Source organism: Bombina bombina, chromosome 1 (assembly GCF_027579735.1).
Source record: "Bombina bombina isolate aBomBom1 chromosome 1, aBomBom1.pri, whole genome shotgun sequence".
In the NCBI taxonomy this organism is placed as follows: Eukaryota; Metazoa; Chordata; class Amphibia; order Anura; family Bombinatoridae; genus Bombina; species Bombina bombina.
The window spans coordinates 26,258,597-26,273,945 of NC_069499.1; the positions used below are offsets into that span (position 1 = coordinate 26,258,597).

Below are 15,349 nucleotides of genomic sequence, written 5' to 3' on the forward strand. Positions count from 1 at the left end.
TGGTGTAGTCTTCTAGTGGGCGTATGAGAGTGGTGGGACGGTACAGGACTGCATTTCCCAGCGTGCTGTTGGATCGATCCTCAGTTTTACTTAGGTACTAACAACCAGTGGTCATAAAGTAATGTGAAGATGCGGAAGCCCCCAGTCCAGCACTGCTGCAGCGCCCAGTCGCCCTCCATCTCAGTCAGCTTCCACGCCCCGCCCACCGCACCATCCGGGTACTTTCAAAGACGGCCAATCCCGCGTTCCTCTTCCAGCGCTGTGCACTCTCAACCTATCTTACTCGGCCCGAGCCCGAGCCTGCCTCCCTCAGCCCTGCTATCCAGAGTGACAACCATGACAACCAATCAGTGCGCTTTCTGAGTTTGAACCTGCCTCTGGTGAGCGAGGTTGGGCGGGGCTATTGGCGGACAGGTTAGGTTGTGTTTGTGTTGTGTGTGCCATGGCCTCAGCCCAGTGATACGGACAATAGCCCAAGGAAGCCGGGGACTGAGCGACACACACCGCGGCGCCCACTGTGCGAGCCCAACCTGCCGCCCCGGGGAATGAGACTCTGTCCTGCCCGCGGCTCCGAGGATTATCTGACAGGAAGCGGGTGCTGCTGGGCCTAGAGAGCCGGGACCGACAGCTGTGTGATCCCGAGCGGGAGCTCCAAGGTGCTGAGATGTGACCCCTCCCCTCATACTCCCTTCCTAGTTACTAATAGTACCCCTCACACCCCCCTGCCCACCAGTACCCCTCCCCTGATACCCGTCGTCAGTCATAACCCCTCCCACTTTACCTCCTACCCTAATACCCCTGCCTATTAGTACCCCCAGACCTACTGCCCCTGCCTGTTAGTACCCCCAGACCTACTGCCCCTGCCTGTTAGTACCCCCAGACCTACTGCCCCTGCCTGTTAGTACCCCCAGACCTACTGCCCCTGCCTGTTAGTACCCCCAGACCTACTGCCCCTGCCTGTTAGTACCCCCCAGACCTACTGCCCCTGCCTATTAGTACCCCCAGACCTACTGCCCCTGCCTATTAGTACCCCCAGACCTACTGCCCCTGCCTGTTAGTACCCCCAGACCTACTGCCCCTGCCTGTTAGTACCCCCAGACCTACTGCCCCTGCCTGTTAGTACCCCCAGACCTACTGCCCCTGCCTGTTGGTACCCCCAGACCTACTGCCCCTGCCTGTTAGTACCCCCAGACCTACTGCCCCTGCCTGTTAGTACCCCCAGACCTACTGCCCCTGCCTGTTAGTACCCCCAGACCTACTGCCCCTGCCTGTTAGTACCCCCCAGACCTACTGCCCCTGCCTGTTAGTACCCCCAGACCTACTGCCCCTGCCTGTTAGTACCCCCAGACCTACTGCCCCTGCCTGTTAGTACCCCCAGACCTACTGCCCCTGCCTGTTAGTACCCCCAGACCTACTGCCCCTGCCTGTCAGTACCCCCAGACCTACTGCCCCTGCCTGTTAGTACCCCCAGACCTACTGCCCCTGCCTGTTGGTACCCCCAGACCTACTGCCCCTGCCTGTTGGTACCCCCAGACCTACTGCCCCTGCCTGTTAGTACCCCGTTAGTACCCCCAGACCTACTGCCCCTGCCTGTTAGTACCCCCAGACCTACTGCCCCTGCCTGTTGGTACCCCCAGACCTACTGCCCCTGCCTGTTAGTACCCCCAGACCTACTGCCCCTGCCTGTTAGTACCCCCAGACCTACTGCCCCTGCCTGTTAGTACCCCCAGACCTACTGCCCCTGCCTGTTAGTACCCCCAGACCTACTGCCCCTGCCTGTTAGTACCCCCAGACCTACTGCCCCTGCCTGTTAGTACCCCCAGACCTACTGCCCCTGCCTGTTAGTACCCCCAGACCTACTGCCCCTGCCTGTTAGTACCCTCAGACCTACTGCCCCTGCCTGTTAGTACCCCCAGACCTACTGCCCCTGCCTGTTAGTACCCCCCAGACCTACTGCCCCTGCCTGTTAGTACCCCCAGACCTACTGCCCCTGCCTGTTAGTACCCCCAGACCTACTGCCCCTGCCTGTTAGTACCCCCAGACCTACTGCCCCTGCCTGTTAGTACCCCCAGACCTACTGCCCCTGCCTGTTAGTACCCCCAGACCTACTGCCCCTGGCTGTTAGTACCCCCAGACCTTCTGCCCCTGCCTGTTAGTACCCCCAGACCTTCTGCCCCTGCCTGTTAGTACCCCCAGACCTACTGCCCCTGCCTGTTAGTACCCCCAGACCTACTGCCCCTGCCTGTTAGTACCCCCAGACCTACTGCCCCTGCCTGTTAGTACCCCCAGACCTACTGCCCCTGCCTGTTAGTACCCCCAGACCTACTGCCCCTGCCTGTTAGTACCCCCCAGACCTACTGTCCCTGCCTGTTAGTACCCCCAGACCTACTGCCCCTGCCTGTTAGTACCCCCAGACCTACTGCCCCTGCCTGTTAGTACCCCCAGACCTACTGCCCCTGCCTGTTAGTACCCCCCAGACCTACTGCCCCTGCCTGTTAGTACCCCCAGACCTACTGCCCCTGCCTGTTAGTACCCCCAGACCTACTGCCCCTGCCTGTTAGTACCCCCAGACCTACTGCCCCTGCCTGTTAGTACCCCCAGACCTACTGCCCCTGCCTGTTAGTACCCCCAGACCTACTGCCCCTGCCTGTTAGTACCCCCAGACCTACTGCCCCTGCCTGCTAGTACCCCCAGACCTACTGCCCCTGCCTGTTAGTACCCCCAGACCTACTGCCCCTGCCTGTTAGTACCCCCAGACCTACTGCCCCTGCCTGTTAGTACCCCCAGACCTACTGCCCCTGCCTGTTAGTACCCCCAGACCTACTGCCCCTGCCTGTTAGTACCCCCAGACCTACTGCCCCTGCCTGTTAGTACCCCCAGACCTACTGCCCCTGCCTGTTAGTACCCCCAGACCTACTGCCCCTGCCTGTTAGTACCCCCAGACCTACTGCCCCTGCCTGTTAGTACCCCCAGACCTACTGCCCCTGCCTGTTAGTACCCCCAGACCTACTGCCCCTGCCTGTTAGTACCCCCAGACCTACTGCCCCTGCCTGTTAGTACCCCCAGACCTACTGCCCCTGCCTGTTAGTACCCCCAGACCTACTGCCCCTGCCTGTTAGTACCCCCAGACCTACTGCCCCTGCCTGTTAGTACCCCCAGACCTACTGCCCCTGCCTGTTAGTACCCCCAGACCTACTGCCCCTGCCTGTTAGTACCCCCCAGACCTACTGCCCCTGCCTGTTAGTACCCCCAGACCTACTGCCCCTGCCTGTTAGTACCCCCAGACCTACTGCCCCTGCCTGTTAGTACCCCCAGACCTACTGCCCCTGCCTGTTAGTACCCCCAGACCTACTGCCCCTGCCTGTTAGTACCCCCAGACCTACTGCCCCTGCCTGTTAGTACCCCCAGACCTACTGCCCCTGCCTGTTAGTACCCCCAGACCTACTGCCCCTGCCTTTTTGCCTGGTAGTACCCCCAGACCTACTGCCTCTGCCTGTTAGTACCCCCCAGACCTACTGCCTCTGCCTGTTAGTACCCCCCCAGACCTACTGCCCCTGCCTGTTAGTAACCCCCAGACTTCCTGCCCCTGCCTGTTAGTACCCCCAGACCTACTGCCCCTGCCTGTTAGTACCCCCAGACCTACTGCCCCTGCCTGTTAGTACCCCCAGACCTACTGCCCCTGCCTGTTAGTACCCCCCAGACCTACTGCCCCTGCCTGTTAGTACCCCCCAGACCTACTGCCCCTGCCTGTTAGTACCCCCCAGACCTACTGCCCCTGCCTGTTAGTACCCCCCAGACCTACTGCCCCTGCCTGTTAGTACCCCCCAGACCTACTGCCCCTGCCTGTTAGTATCCCCCAGACCTACTGCCCCTGACTGTTAGTATCCCCCAGACCTACTGCCCCTGACTGTTAGTATCCCCCAGACCTACTGCCCCTGCCTGTTAGTACCCCCAGACCTACTGCCCCTGCCTGTTAGTACCCCCCAGACCTACTGCCCCTGCCTGTTAGTACCCCCCAGACCTACTGCCCCTGCCTGTTAGTACCCCCCAGACCTACTGCCCCTGCCTGTTAGTACCCCCCAGACCTCCTGCCCCTGACTGTTAGTATCCCCCAGACCTACTGCCCCTGCCTGTTAGTATCCCCCAGACCTACTGCCCCTGCCTGTTAGTACCCCCCAGACCTACTGCCCCTGCCTGGTAGTACCCCCTCTCCTAATACCCCTGCCTGTTAGTAACCCCTCTCCTAATACCCCCCCCCCCCGGCCTACTAGTAACCCCTCTCCTAATACCCCCCCCGGCCTACTAGTAACCCCTCTCCTAATACCCCCCCCCCCGGCCTACTAGTAACCCCTCTCCTAATACCCCCCCCCCCCCGGCCTACTAGTAACCCGTCTCCTAATACCCCACCCGGCCTACTAGTAACCCCTCTCCTAATACCCCCCCCCAGCCTACTAGTAACCCGTCTCCTAATACCCCACCCGGCCTACTAGTAACCCCTCTCCTAATACCCCCCCCCGGCCTACCAGTAACCCCTCTCCTAATACCCCCCCGACCTACTAGTAACCCCTCTCCTAATACCCCCCCGACCTACTAGTAACCCCAAACCTAATACCCCCGATTTACTAGTAACCCCAAACCTAATACCCCCCGACCTACTAGTAACCCCAAACCTAATATACCCCCGACCTACTAGTAACCCCAAACCTAATATACCCCCGACCTACTAGTAACCCCAAACCTAATACCCCCGACCTACTAGTAACCCCAAACCTAATCACCCCCCGACCTACTAGTAACCCCAAACCTAATCACCCCCCGACCTACTAGTAACCCCAAACCTAATCACCCCCCGACCTACTAGTAACCCCAAACCTAATCACCCCCCGACCTACTAGTAACCCCAAACCTAATCACCCCCCGACCTACTAGTAACCCCAAACCTAATCACCCCCCGACCTACTAGTAACCCCAAACCTAATCACCCCCCGACCTACTAGTAACCCCAAACCTAATCACCCCCCGACCTACTAGTAACCCCAAACCTAATCACCCCCGACCTACTAGTAACCCCAAACCTAATCACCCCCGACCTACTAGTAACCCCAAACCTAATCACCCCCCGACCTACTAGTAACCCCAAACCTAATCACCCCCCGACCTACTAGTAACCCCAAACCTAATCACCCCCCGACCTACTAGTAACCCCAAACCTAATCACCCCCCGACCTACTAGTAACCCCAAACCTAATCACCCCCCGACCTACTAGTAACCCCAAACCTAATCACCCCCCGACCTACTAGTAACCCCAAACCTAATCCCCCCCCCGACCTACTAGTAACTCCAAACCTAATGCCCCCGACCTACTAGTAACCCCAAACCTAATCCCCCCGCCCCCGACCTACTAGTAACCCCAAACCTAATCCCCCCGCCCCCGACCTACTAGTAACCCCAAACCTAATCCCCCCGACCTACTAGTAACCCCAAACCTAATCCCCCCCCCGACCTACTAGTAACCCCAAACCTAATCCCCCCCGACCTACTAGTAACCCCAAACCTAATCCCCCCCGACCTACTAGTAACCCCAAACCTAATCCCCCCCGCCCCCGACCTACTAGTAACCCCAAACCTAATCCCCCCCGACCTACTAGTAACCCCAAACCTAATCCCCCCCGACCTACTAGTAACCTTAAACTTAATACCCTTGCCCATTAGTACCCCCAAACTTAATACCCTTGCCCATTAGTACCCCTCTTAATACCCCTGCCCATTAGTACCCCCTTTCTTAATACCCCTGGCCATTACTACTTCCTGTCCTAATAGCCCTGCTCATAAGAACCCTCCCCTTATCAGTACCACTACTCCTATATCGCCTCAACTCATACCCCTGGAGATTAGTTCCTCCTTCCTTTGCACCCCTGCCAATAAGGTCTTCCTCCCTAAAATACATATTCTATATTTAATCAAATAACCCTCCCTATTGTCCCTGAAATAATTTTCCTGCTTGTTAATGCCAACTCGCTAGGGCTTGACAGCATCTGACAGTCATGAATGCTTGGAAGTTGTGTCACTGCCCACTCCTTACAATCATTTAGTGTTCCATTTCTTCCCCCCCATCCTTTACCCCTCTCTTGATACTTCCCACATGCTAATACTTCTTTTTACAATATCCCCAGTATTTATTAGTACCTAATGCCAGTCACCGCATCCTACTGTACTTATTCCTCCTGTACCCTCTTGTCACCCTGTTGCCATCATATAGCTCTTTACAAAGTCAATTTTATTTTTATACAGGTTGCTAATTAGATATCTGAGATCTCTATATATTAAAACCATTGGCTGGTTCCTTGACAAAAGTAAGATTAATAGAAGTGTTAGTCTGACTTGTACACACACCCATTAAACCTGATGCCCCCTCATACTCCTGCACACCATATCTTTCTCTTCATTTGTAGCCCAATCATCAAATCAATTTGTTCCTCATCGTCCTATTACTCAGCTGCAAATATTCCTCATGCATCTGCTGTTGTAAACACTCACCCTGCTTTAGTATTTACTTTGTCAATCACACCAACCCGCACATTCTAGGATATACCCCTGCCCCAGGCAGAACATGGGGCCTTGCAGGGTGGTGCATTGTATAAGTTTGTAAAGTGTGATTTCTTGAAGCCCCATTGCATGTTTGTTAGTTTACATTGTCTATATCTCTCCCCATATAACTGTTAATAGCGCTCTTCTATATTCTATTTAGTCTTATTTCCCCTCCTAATCTTATCACTCAGTAGATCTAGTCCCTCTCCACCTCACATATTGTTGTCCCCATCGTAAATCAGCCCCAAGGCAGAGCATGCTGTGATCTGAGATGTCATAGCAGACAGATCAGTACTTATGCTTGAACTGTTAGTGCTTTTGCTTTACAGTGCCGCTCCGCATCTCGGTGTTGAAACAGCACTGTGCGCTGGCTGCACTGTGTAAATGTGTTAACACGGCGCAATGATTGGTGACTGTCTCTCAGGTTTTTTTTTTTTAAAACCCGCCCCTTAGCCTTTTCCAGTTGTAAGTGATGTTACACTAAGAGCAAATAAAACAAATTTAACCAATAGACATTTTAAAACCTAAACAATTGTTTTTTTTCTGCAGCAATGAAGTTTTTATCTGCTGCAATATATTATACAATTAAAAAATAGCTTCTGTAAATAATAAACACATTGCAATTGAGCTGGTTATTTAAAGTGATAGTAAATCCAAGCGTATAACAAATGCTAGGATTTACCATCACTAAAAATAAACATTAGTTTGTCATCATTTACTAAAACAAAACGCTGTTAAACTCACCCTATATGTGCGGCAAGTATTTCGCTAACTCAGCACCTGTTTCCACCTCTAAACCAATAGTCGTGCATGTCAACTGACATCCTAGCACAACTATTGGTTTAGAGGTGGAAAAGTCACCTCATTGGAGAAGAGCGCTGAGTTGACGATATACTTGCCACACAGGGTGAGTTTAATAGCTTTTTTTTTTTTTTTTTTTTTTTTTAGTAAGTGATGACTGAAACGGTTTTGTTTTTAGTGATGGTAAGTCCTAGTCTTTAAAGGGACACTGAACCCAAATTTTTTATTTTGTGATTCAGATAGAGCATGGAATTTTAAACAACTTTCTAATTTACTCCTATTATCAATTGTTCTTCGTTCTCTTGCTTTCTTTATTTGAAAAAGAAGGCATCTAAGCTATTTTGTTGGTTTAGAACCATGGAAAGCACTTGTTTATTGGTAGGTGAATTTACCCTCCAATCAGCAAGAACAACACAGTGTGTTCACCAAAAATGGGCCGGCATCTAAACTGACATTCTTCATTCTTGCATTTCAAATAAAGATACCAAGAGAATGAAAATAATTTGATAATAGGAGTAAATTAGAAAGTTGCTTAAAATTGCATGCTCTATCTGAATCGCAATAGAAAAAAATTGGGTTCAGTGTCCCTTTAATTGCTTGGATCTACCATCACTTTAATGTAACTGCCTAATTTAAAATGAATTTCAAAATGACCTGCAGAAAAAAATTCCCTTAAAAAATCTCATTGCAGAAAATTAAACAAGTTCTGCCTCAGGGTACCTCAAACACCTGACACCTACATGCCTTATACCCCAATACTTGTACCCCCCTGCGTATCCCACATACTCTCCAGGAGTCTATCCGACTCCACTAAAATCCTTTTGTGTTATCCTCTCACTCCTCCTCAATATTATTCTCAGATTATTTCTTGTTCTGCTTGAATATGTTCCTGGGGTAGCAGTGCCCTGTGTCAGTTTTCTGCAATGCCACTTGAGTATAGATTTCCCCAGTACCTGAATACTCAAGGCCTTGGTAGGCTCCGGCTTCCTGCATTCCTTAGCTAGAGGTCTGGCATGCGGTGCAGCGTCTAGCACTGGAAAATCATGTTTGTTGTTTTCTGATCATTTGTCATCTTGTACTAAAGCAGGATTCGCCTATTTTTATATTTTAAGCCTCAGGCTCTCCCCAGTCATTGATTAAACAGATGACCTGGAGGAAGCCTGTTGGTTTATTATGTTTATAGTGGTCATGACCTGTTTGCTGCCATAGGACTTCATTGGATTGTTTTGTGATGTGTCCCCTCTGGCAGTCAAGGGGTTAACAAGGGATAATATTTTCAGTGTTACTAAATATAATGGAAGGAAGTGTCTGTAAAGCCCCTGTGACATGTACAGTGATCCTGCAGTTTGACATACTCTGTTAGTGCTAAGCTAGACCTGGGCTGCAATAGGAGACTGTGCTGTGATAGTAAAATAAAACTTACATTACAGATCGACTGCTTTTTACCAATATGATGGTTTATTGATCGTATCCAGTAGCTCAAAAAGACATCTGGCTTTTGTTGTCAGGATATAGTTGACGCATGTCATGTTTTTTTTTTTTTTTTTGTGTGTGTGCATTTGAAATGTACAGTTTACAAATAATGTATAATGATATTTGCTTACACAATGTGTGTTTGATATATATTGTATTGAGTGTGAATATTGAACTTCTCCAACTTTCTGGGGGTATTTGTGTTCCATTTCTGTGTAAATCTGATATAACTCTTATCACAGGGCAAGACAAACCTTTAAAGCCAGGGATTCACAACTATTAACATTAATTCTTGTTCCTGACTTTTTAGGCTATCTGTGTTCTCCACAAGACCTTATTAGTGGGTGCACCACCCGGCTGATTTTACTGACCACCCTGCTAAAATTTTAGCCGATATTAAACTAAAATTAGCCAGTATTAAAAATGTTCAATTTATATCACAAATGTTCATTAAATACATTTTGTTAAATTTTGTGCTTTGGATTTCTGAAAATGATTTAAAATATTAGAGAATATTACTCTCTCTGTCTATGTATCCTTTTTATATCTGTTATCTGGCTGCTGTTTCATACACCAGTGTCTTCTCTTGCTCTGACAGCTTCATATAAACCTATCCAGTAACACTAGAGTCTTGCCCTCATCAATTCTGTATCTATGCGCTAGCGTTACTTGCAAACTGTGCGGGTAATGCTGCTGATCAGGGGTTTTGTTTGTTTGCAATCTGATGTGCAGTTAAATTGGTGAGCAAACAGTCACAAAACTTGCTTCTGCAGAAATTCTTTTTCTTAAAGTGAAGGTAAACTTTGGTGAATGAAAGCCCGTTTTTTAAAAATACTATTTAAAAACAGAAGCACTTTCATTTATCAAAGTTTACAAAGCAGCCGCTTTGTTTAAAAAATTACCTTTTTTTCTTTTCACTGCTACAGCAGCTTCCCTCACCTAGAGATCCTCTTCACACGTCAGCAATGACTAATCCGGCTTCCTCCAATCACATGGCCTCAGGCAATGACTACCCTGGGGGGAAAGCTGTGATTGGAGGAAGTAGGATTAGTCATTGCTGACGTGTGAATAGAGGATCTCTAGAAAGAAAAAAAGGTAATTAAATATTTTTTATAAACGGGCTTTCATTCACCAAAGTTTACCTTCACTTTAATTTCTTTTGAGTAATATTTTATGTGCCCCGTGGGTGAGGTAGGTCAGGTTTCTACAAATCTGATTCTTAGGTAATATAAGTATATTGCATCTGTATAACTAAATTCCATGTTATCTTATTAATAGCTGTTAACATTATCTGTCTTAAAGAGACAGGGAAGTTTCAGATTGTATTATAAAATAGTTGTGTATAGTACAAAAGTGTAATACTTTTTTTTAATTTTTTTTATGAAACAGCTTTACTGTTTGCAAGATGTACAAGACTGCATATATCTTTTCTTACATTTACATAAGAAATGACAATTAAATGATATTTAGCTGGTGAGTTTACACATAATATATAAAAAGAACAAAGGAAAAAATACTTTGTCAGAGTTTATCATATTAGTTTCTCAACAACTCTTCTGTTGTGATTTGTTTTTTTTTATGCTCATCGGCTAAGAAGGTCCTGTTTCCATTAAACATTCCTTGGTTGATAAAGGTGATTTATAAATGTGACCCACATAAATTTCATTTGTATGTCTCTCTGTTTTTGTTTGATGTTTACGTATTCCTCTAGATCCGAAGTATGGTGAAATTGATTATACCATTGGGCCAGTGTGGGAGACCTTTTGGTTTTCCAGTCCCTGGCTAGAAGCTTTTTCATGCAATTACTAGCTATGAACAGTAATTTATTTTTGTGGGTGTGTAGCTTATGAGGAATATTAATTGAATAGCCAAAGACTGGGTACCATTGGTAATATAACCTCCAACATTTTAGAGGTTGCCTCCGCAATAGTTTCCTATGTGGGACTAATTATAGGGCATAACCACCAGCTATGTGCCATAGTACCTAGTGGGTGTCCACGTCTCCAACATTTATTACTTGCAGAGGGAAATAGTTTGTGGGTTCTAGTGGGGTAAGGTACCATCTTTGGATAATTTTTAAGTTTAGTTCTATTAAACTACTAGAGGAGGAAATTTTAGTAATTTCAATATTAAGCTCTTCGCTCCAATAGCCTATATAATAAGGTGTAGACCCTTGTGGGGTCGTTTGCAGTATTGAGTAGGTTAGAGATAGGGTTCTCCGGTGGGGAGAGTTGGCTTTGCAAAGTAGCTCAAAGGGTGTAATTGGACACAACGGATTTCTCCTGTCTGTATTTTTAAAAATATGAGTGACATTGATGTGATAACCAATTGCAAAATACAGCAAATCCCTTGTCTATTAGCTTAGGGAAGGAGTTTGTCCTCGTCTCCCAGATGATATATCATTATAGCTCAGATGTACAGTGAATATAAAAAGTCTACACACCCCTGTTAAAATGTCAGGTTTCTGTGGTGCAAAAAAAATGCGACAAAGATAAATCATTTCAGAACTTTTTCCACCTTTAATGTGACCTATAAACTGTACAACTCAATCGAAAAACAAACTGAAATCTTTTAGGTAAAGGGAAATAAAATATGGTTGCGTAAGTGTGCACACCCTTTTATAACTGGGGATGTAGCTGTGTTCAGAATTAAGCAATCACATTCAAAATCATGTTAAATAGGGGTCAGTACACACCTGTCATCATTTAAAGTGCCTCTGATTAACCCCAAATAAAGTTCAGATGTTCTAGTAGGTCTTTCCTGACATTTTGTTAGTCGCATCCTACAGCAAAAGCCATGGTCCGCAGAGAGCTTCTAAAGCATCAGAGGGATCTCATTGTTAAAAGGTATCAGTCAGGAGAAGGGTACAAAAGAATTTCCAAGGCATTAGATAAACCATGGAACACAGTGAAGACCGTCATCATCAAGTGACGAAAATATGGTGCAACAGTGACATTGCCAAGAACTGGATGTCCCTCCAAAATTGATGAAAAGACGAGAAGAAAACTGGTCTGGGAGGCTGCCAAGAGGCCTACAGCAACATTAAAGGAGCTGCAGGAATATCTGGCAAGTACTGGCTGTGTGGTACATGTGACAACAATCGCCCGTATTCTTCATATGTCTGGGCTATGGGGTAGAGTGGCAAGACGGAACCCTTTTCTTACAAAAAAACCCCCATCCCAAGCCCGGCTAAATTTTGCAAAAACACACCTGAAGTTTCCCAAAAGCGTGTTCTGGTCTGATGAAACCAAAGTTGAACTTTTTGGCCATAATTCCAAAAAAGATGTTTGGCACAAAAACAACACTGCATATCACCAAAAGAACACCATACCTACAGTGAAGCATGGTGGTGGCAGCATCATGCTTTGGGGCTGTTTTTCTTCAGCTGGAACTGGGGCCTTAGTCAAGGTAGAGGGAATAATGAACGGTTCCAAATACCAGGCATATATAATATTAGCACAAAACCTTCAGATTTGTGCTAGAAAGCTGAACATGAAGAGGAACTTCATCTTTCAGCATGACAACGACCCAAAGCATACATCCAAATCAACAAAGGAATGGCTTCACCAGAAGAAGATTACAGTTTTGGGATGGCCCAGCCAGAGCCCAGACCTGAATCCAATTCAAAATCTGTGGGGTGATCTGAAGAGGGCTGTGCACAGGAGATGCCCTCGCATTCTAACAGATTTAGAGTGTTTTTGCAAAGAAGAGTGGGCAAATCTTGCCAAGTCAAAATGTGCCATGCTGATAGACTCATAAATAAAGACTGCTGTAATAAAATACAAATGTGCTTCAATAAAGTATTAGTTTAAGGGTGTTATGCAACCATATTTTAGTTCTTTATTTTTATTTCCCTTTACCTAAAACATTTCAGTTTGTGCAGTTTATAGGTCACATTAAAGGTGGAAAAAGTTCTGAAATGATTTATCTTTGTCTCATTTTTTTACATCACAGAAACCTGACATTTTAACAGGGGTGTGTAGACTTTTTATATCCACTGTATATTGGTGTCTGTGGAACTTTGGGTTTCATACCGGGTGGGAAGTCAGAATTGTCCGTTAGGGGCATCAGAGGTGAGAACCGTGACGAGAGGTTGTTGGAAAGGGGTCATCATGAGGGTTTCCATAATAATTGTTTTGTTGGAAAAGTGTAATATACTTTTAGTTTTACCCCCTCTTCCTGCAATTTAAAGGGACAGTAAAGTCAAAATTACATTGTCATGATTCTGTAAGTTTGTGTCATGTTAAATAACTTTCCAATTTACTTATTTTTTTTCTAATTTGCTTTGCTTAAAAGCATTCCAAGTTAGACTCAGGAGTAGCAACGCATGCCTAGGAGCTGCTGATTGGTGGTTGTCTATTTGTCATTGGTTCACCAGATTTTGTTCAGCTAGCTCCTAGTAGTGCATTACTGCTTTTAAGCAAAGAATATAAAGAGAATGAAGCAACTTTTCATAATTAAACTAAATGGGAAAGTTATTTAAGGGGATATGAAACCTAAATATGTTCTTTTGTGAGTCAGACAGAACACACAGTCTTTATATTACTTCTAGTATCAAATTTGTTTTGTTCCCATAATATTCTGTTTTGTAGAAATACCTAGGTACATGGCAAGAAAGTGCTGCAAATATGTACGCCCCTTTCCACCCTTGATAGATCGAGCCCTTAGCATGCATCTCAGCTTTTCAACAAAAGTTACCAATAGAACAAAGAGCATTTTATAATAGAAGTCAATTAGAACATTTGATATTAAACCGCTTTCTATCTGAATCATGAAAGAAAAATGTCAAGTTTCATATCCCTTTAAAATTGTATGCTCTTTCTGAATAATTTGAAGAACATTTTTGGGTTTTATGTCCCTTTTAAAGGGACAGTCTAGTAAAAGCTTAAAGGATTACTTTCTGTTATAATTTTTAAGCTAAACAACCTAACATATTAAAGTTAATAAACATTAATTAAAACTTACTGACCTATATTTTCTCCAAAACGAAGTTTCATAACGTTCTAAAAGTTATATCTTTTATTCGCCGATGATGTCACGTTATCCTGCCCACTATTTTCAGCACTGCATGTTCAAAATACTTAAACCAATAACTTTGTGTTTAAAGCGCCATTTTGAAACCTAGGTATTGTAAACGGATTGGTACAGAGCAAAGGATACCCACGGAGTGGGTTTGGAAAACAATTAAATTTGCAGACAAGATTTCTGATATACGGTAGAGATATGTTAATGAAATGCTATTGATAAAAAGCGTATTTGGGGTAGTTGGTAACAGGCATAGAAAATATTTACTTACTGTGGCCCTTTAAGCTTTAATGATTCAGGTAGGACAGGCAATGTTACCTTTATGACACACATGAACAAGCAGTCTCTAACTGTGAAAAACTGTCAGAATTTACTGAGATAAGAGTTGGTCTTCGACGGATTAGAAATTTAGCCTATAAGCCTACCTAGGTTTAACTTTCAACAAAGAATACTAAGAGAACAAAGCAAATTTGATGATAAAAGTTAATAGGAAAGTTGTTTTAAAATGACATGCCCTATCTGAATCATAAAAGTTTAATTTTAACTAGACTGTCCCTTTAACGCTGCACTTTTACAAAAATACATACATGAAAAAGATTTCCTGCTTTCCCTCTGATTCCGATACATTCTCAGCACGTTGGCTACAAACAATGACTAGGTGGGTTGATACTAATATCAGTGAGTCTGTTGCTTGATATGGACTCCTTGGTGCTGGTCTTATTCAGGTGAAACCTTGTAGTTTGTTGTGAATACTGACATGAGTTGCAGAATGAATGCAGCAAGCCCAAACTTCAGCGTACAGTCTGATCCTCATCAGCGCCACTCACAGGAGGGGAAATGGCATTGATACTGTGTACTTGTAGCAAACCGGCAGAAGTGAAACCTTGTATCCTTACTGCTCAGTTCTAACTCTTCACAAAACCAGCAATATTGCCTTTATAGTGTAGGCGCTTGTCCTGCCCCCTGCGTTTCACTGTGTTAACCTCCGTAGCAAAGTTGCTTCTATGCGTGCTGTGAAATTTTACCCAGATTTACGAGGAGCACTTCGTACCCATCTTGTACTCAATGTGGCAGAGAGTTTGTGCTTTCTGAATCTCTCTGCTCTGTGTAAGTGAGAGTGCCAGGAATACTCCACGCTAAGGGGAGAGGTGCTGTGGTCAGCTCTGAATCTCTCTCCTATAAAAGCAGTGCAAGGGCTAATTTTCCATGAACCCCATGTTTACTGAATACTGACTTAGAGTAGGTGTAAAATATGTAGAAATAATCCAGAACGTTAAGATGTGTTTTTTTTTTTTTTTTTTTTTTTTTAAGAGCTTTGGCTCCCAAGATTTGACGAGCCTTGGTTTAAAGGGATATGAAACACAACTTTTCTTTCATGATTCAGATAGAGCATGCAACATTCTAATTTACTCCTATTCATTTTTCTTCCTTCTCTTGGTATCTTTATTTGAAAAAGCAGGA

At 45.6% G+C, this 15,349-nt stretch overlaps 1 protein-coding gene across 2 annotated transcripts in view; it reads left to right on the forward strand.

Moving 5' to 3' along the window:
- Positions 1–347: 347 nt before the first annotated feature.
- PPP2R5E (protein phosphatase 2 regulatory subunit B'epsilon) overlaps positions 348–15,349 on the forward strand; it is a 544,304-nt gene continuing 529,302 nt past the window's right edge. Inside the window, exon 1 of one of the 2 annotated variants that reach the window (XM_053697284.1) lies at positions 348–656. The gene's annotated coding sequence lies outside the window, so the exon portion shown is untranslated. The remainder of the gene's footprint in view (positions 657–15,349) is intronic. The other variant, XM_053697283.1, reaches the window with a different exon arrangement.